General features: G+C 42.1%; 1 pseudogene; it reads right to left on the reverse strand.

The window, feature by feature from the left end:
- Positions 1 to 2,441: 2,441 nt before the first annotated feature.
- On the reverse strand, positions 2,442 to 3,789 carry LOC136313984 (histone H3.3A-like; annotated as a pseudogene).
- Positions 3,790 to 5,356: the final 1,567 nt, after the last annotated feature.

Below are 5,356 nucleotides of genomic sequence, written 5' to 3' on the forward strand. Positions count from 1 at the left end.
GTCACCTGGGGGAAACTTTTTTTTTTTTTTTTTTTTTACAGAGACAGAGTCAGAGAGAGAGATAGATAGGGACAGACAGGAATGGAGAGAGATGAGAAGCATCAATCATAAGTTTTTCATTGCAACACCTTAGTTGTTCATTGATTGTCTTCTCATATGTACCTTGACCATGGGCCTTCAGCAGACAAAGTAACCCCTTGCTCAAGCCAGTGACCTTGGGTCCAAGCTGGTGAGCTTTTTTGCTCAAACCAGATGAGCTCGCGCTCAAGCTGGTGACCTCGGGGTCTCGAACCTGGGTCTTCCGCATCTCAGTCCGACGCTCTATGCACTGTGCCACCGCTTGGTCAGGCACCTGGGGGAAACTTACCAAGGCCCGTTGGGATTTTTCTCAGGGAGCCCTATTATCTTTGGGACCAAGGATGCCCCTTTCCTAGGGGTATACAGGGACTCAAGGCATAGGGAAGGCAGCTCTCAGTGGGGCTCTTATGACCTGTTTCTGGGAAGAAGAGTGATGGGGTTTGGGGGTTGGGGAGTGAGGTTAGAGTGACTTCCTGCTTCTTCCTTTTTCTCAAACTCCTTGAGCTTAAACTATTCAGTGTACAAACGCAGCATATTTGGGGGCAGTGTGCCCTGATCCCATCACCTCTTCTTGCGCTGTCCATGTTCCATTGACCTACCTCGGAGCACCCGGAGCCGCTCTGCTGGCACGCCCCTTTTTTTCCTCCCAGCCAATCACAGTCCACCACACATTCCTGGCCTTCAATGACGCACTTGCTTCCTGTTCCCTTTCAGCACTACCCCGCCCCCCTCAAAGTAACTATAGAAATTTGGGTCCAGCAAAATGCTGGCCTTTACAGATGACATGTAGATAGGACTGGCCGTTTTCCGTTTCTGTGCAGTTGGAATATTTTTCTTTTGAAAAAAATAGAGATTTTTCTCTTTCTGTTTTCCCCAGGAATTCTTTAGTAATGGTAATAGTGAATATGAAAATAGAGATAATGATGTTGATATTAACAGTGACTGCACTTCTTCTCTTGTAATCCTCACAATTCTATGAGGTTTTCATATTCTTTAATATTTAATATTTATATATAAATTATATAAAATGTAATTCATTATTAATAATAAATATTAGTTAATATTTAATGTTATTGTACTCTTTTTACAGACAAGGAATTGGAGCTAAGAGAATTTAAGCAACTTGCCCACAATCACATCACTCATAGGTCTTGGAGCTGGGATTGAAAATCAAATCCAATTCTCTACAGAGCCCTAAATTTTAGCCACCAAGATAATAATAAAAAATAAACATTGACAAATATAATTTTTAATGAAGAGATCAGTTGGGCCATGGTCTAATGATGCACATTATAATTGCTTGGAAGTGGCTACAGACTGAGAACTCTTAGGGATGCATTTACTCCACACCCTGAGACCACTCTGGCCTACAAGCAGACCATGGATTCCTTAAAACCTTTTTTTTTTTTTTTTTTTTTTTTTTTTGCATTTTTCTGAAGCTGGAAACGGGGAGGCAGTCAGATAGACTCCTACATGCGCCCGACCGGGATCCACTCGTCATGCCCACCAAAGGGCGATGCTCTGCCCCTCCGGGGCATCGCTCTATTGCATCCAGAGCCATCCTAGCACCTGAGACAGAGGCCACAGAGCCATCCTCAGTGCCCGGGCCATCTTTGCTCCAATGGAGCCTCCGCTGCGGGAGGGGAAGAGAAAGACAGAGGAAGGAGAGAAGGAGGGGTGGAGAAGCAGATGGGCGCTTCTCCTGTGTGCCCTGGCTGGGAATCGAACCCGGGACTCCTGCACGGCAGGCCGACACTCTACCACTGTAGACCATGGATTCTTTAATGTCTAGTTAGAGTTCTCAAATATTTGAATAATATTCAAGGATTTTGTAGTTTAGTTTTCTATAGTTTACTGTTAAATAACAAACTTACAGGAATAGCACAGAAGACAGACAACATTAACAACGTGTACTTGCATGTGGGACAACCCAGAAGAGTATAGTGAAAGGATGGAATCTACTGTGTGACAAAAATGCCACACACATCATTTCGTTGCCATCAATAAGAAATTCACTTGTTTTTGAGAAATCCAAATGCTAGCATTGTCCAGAAATATTTAACAGGCTTATTTTTATTGTTCTGAAGTTGAACTGCTGAAACTTGTCCACTGAAACATTTGAACCTGCATTAATACTTTATGTCCCCGCATTTATATTAAAAAATTTACACACACATGAAAATGGAAAATGCCAACACCTGATTTTTGTCTGCTGTTTCCACTTACAATTATATATGTAGGTGCCTTTTAACCACATGGGAAAAAAAAAAAAACCCTAATGTTCAGAACTATCAATAGCAGGAAAAAGAGTAATGAAGAGTAATTATTTTTAAGAATGAAATACTTCCCATTAGAGTAGATTCTTAAGCATGTTCTCCCTATATGCAGCGTGCTAGCTAGATGTCTTTTGGCATAATTGTGACATGTTTGGCACGGGTAGCACACAGGTTGGTGTCTTCGAAAAGGCCAGCCAGATAGGACTCGCTTGCCTCCTGCAAAGTACCACTAGCTGCACGCTGGAAGCACAGATATGTTTTGAAATCCCGAGCAATTTCTTGCACCAGAAGCTGGAAAGGAAGTTTGCGAATCAAAAATTCAATGGATTTCTGATGACGTCTAATTTCACGCAGTGCGGCAGTACCAGGTCTGTAGCAGTGAGGTTTCTTCGTCCTTCCAGTAGGGGGCATACTCCTGTGAGCAGCTCGGTAGCCAGTTGCTTCCTCTGTGCTTTACCACCAGAAGGTGGTGGAAAGTCTGCTTTGTATCCATGGTACCTACCCCCTTCTCCTTCGATGTGCGCTCAGCGAGCTAGAGGCAGTGCTGGTGGTGGTGCGAATACCAAGGATTTCATAATTTTTAAATACTTGAGGTTTTCTGTTCTATTTTGTAATGAAAAACAAAAACCCAAATCTTAATTTTCATTGGACTAAATTAAGGTGTTTTATTTGCGGTCACTCAGATAATAGCAGTCGCTAATAGACATTCACTCCACTATAATTTCTGCTACTCCTAACTGAGTATTAGTAGTAACATTTTAAATTCCTTGGATGGTTTCTAGAATGTTGGTCATATATACGGGACTTGGATGAATGAACACTAAAATGAGAATATTTAATATATTCATTTCCTGACTTCTTCTATGTTGTCAATTTATTTCCCAATTTTAATATATTTTGGATTCTGTGCATCAGTTCATAAACAAAGTAGAGGCCCACCATATGGCAGCTTGATTGACACGACACAATTTACAGCTTGTATCCTGAGGCCTCTAAGCTGATGTGGAGGGAGGAGTTCTTTGCAAACTGCCTCTAATCAGATCATGCTTTCTCTTTCATTTGTCTACACCTTATCTGCACCCTGGATGCAGCTATGTTTCTTTTCTTTTCTTTTTTTTTTTTTTTTTTTTTTTTTGTATTTTTCTGAAGCTGGAAATGGGGAGAGATAGTCAGACAGATGCCCACATGCGCCCGACCGGGATCCACCCGGCACGCCCACCAGGGGCGACGCTCTGCCCACCGCAGCTATGTTTCTTTAGATTGTGAACATCACTTTATATTTCTTAAGGGCTAACTAATAAAATATCAGAAGGTCTCTATTTTTCTCACTTTCCCCTATGTTCCTTAATTCAGATCTGTCCTTTCCTATCAGGAACCCTCGACAATAGAGATCAGGGAGGTGGTTACAGCTTCGGTTCCTGACTTCAGTGCTCATGTTATAGCAGCAGCGATAAAGTCTCTCCCCGAAGGCACTGGCTACCTCCTTAGAATCATCTTATTCCTCCATTTCTGATTTTCCCTCCATAACAATTTCTTCAATTTTTGTTTATCATCTTGTAATATACGTATAATGTTATAAGCTGTGTTAAACAAAACCTTTAAGGCCAAATGTTGTAGTGAAACAAAGGGTTTCTCAAACCATATTCGACTCAGAAAAGGACCAGGTCCTGGGGAATGCTGTCTAAACTCTCAGCAGCAGGGCTCAGTGGAGAAGACAAACATGTCTGCCCTCCTGGGGCTAATGGGGTTCTTTTTTTTTCTTTTTTAACAGAGACAGAGAGAGGGATAGACAGGGACAGACCAACAGGAACGGAGAGATGAGAAGCATCAATCATTAGTTTTTCGTTGCGCATTGCGACACCTTAGTTGTTCATTGATTGCTTTCTCACATGTGCCTTGACCATGGGCCTTCAGCAGACTGAGTAACCCCTTGCTTGAGCCAGAGACCTTGGGTCCAAGCTGGTGAGCTTTTGCTCAAACCAGATGAGCCCGCGCTCAAGCTGGCAACCTCGGGGTTCCAAAACTGGGTCCTGGGCATCCCAGTCCGACACTCTATCCACTGCGCTACCGCCTGGTCAGGCAATGGGGTTCTTGTATACATGGGTTTGGAGAAGAAAGATGTAAGTTATTTTGAAAGACTTTAAATTGGCTTGTAAATAAGGGGCCTGGGAAAAGACGAAGTAAAATTGGTGAATAGTCTATAAGGAAGAGGTAATTGATGTCTTTGGATAGTGGGCAACCGTCCAGAAAGTTCTTGGGTAAGCAAGATATGGCAGGTTGGCTGGTTGGCTATTCTCTCTAGATAAGAGCTGAAATAGCTTCCAGGAAGCTGACTCAGAGTTTCAGCAGACATTCAGGACTGCCAACAGTCATTTGTTGACTTCCTCCTGCAGCTCTGTTACCTGGTTAACTCTAGTTACTTCCTCCCACTTTCTGGCTTGCTCTCATTTAGTTTTAAGACATTGCAGATTTTTTTCTCTTGTCAGCTGACTAAAATTCTTTTTGGAAATGAGGTGTGGTATAAATAAATGTCCGACTATATTAATGTGTACTTTTAAGAAACATGCTTTGTGCTTAACTATGTTTTGGCTTCTATTATCCGGGGCCACTCTGAGATCTACGATGATGTGGCTATGTTTCGTTGGAATGGATAATGGAGGAAATGGGTAGAATGAAGACCAGGAAAGGTCAGTGAAGAAAATTAGCATGGGATTAAGTCAGGGAAAGGAAAAGGAATAGGATGCAGGGAAGGGAAGAAGACGGGATGTAGAAAAAGTCCCTTTTGTTTCTTTTTTTGTTTTTTTTAAATTAATTTTAATGGAATGACATTGATAAATCAGGGTACATATGTTTGTTCAGAGAAAACATCTCTAGGTTATTTTGACATTTGATTATGCTGCATTCCCATCACCCAAAGTCCAATTGTCTTCCATCACCTTCCCTTTTGTTTCTTATTAGCAACACTGCCACCTCTCCATTCCTCGCTTATGCCCACTGTTTGT

This window comes from Saccopteryx bilineata, chromosome 10, assembly GCF_036850765.1.
Source record: "Saccopteryx bilineata isolate mSacBil1 chromosome 10, mSacBil1_pri_phased_curated, whole genome shotgun sequence".
Lineage (NCBI taxonomy): Eukaryota > Metazoa > Chordata > Mammalia > Chiroptera > Emballonuridae > Saccopteryx > Saccopteryx bilineata.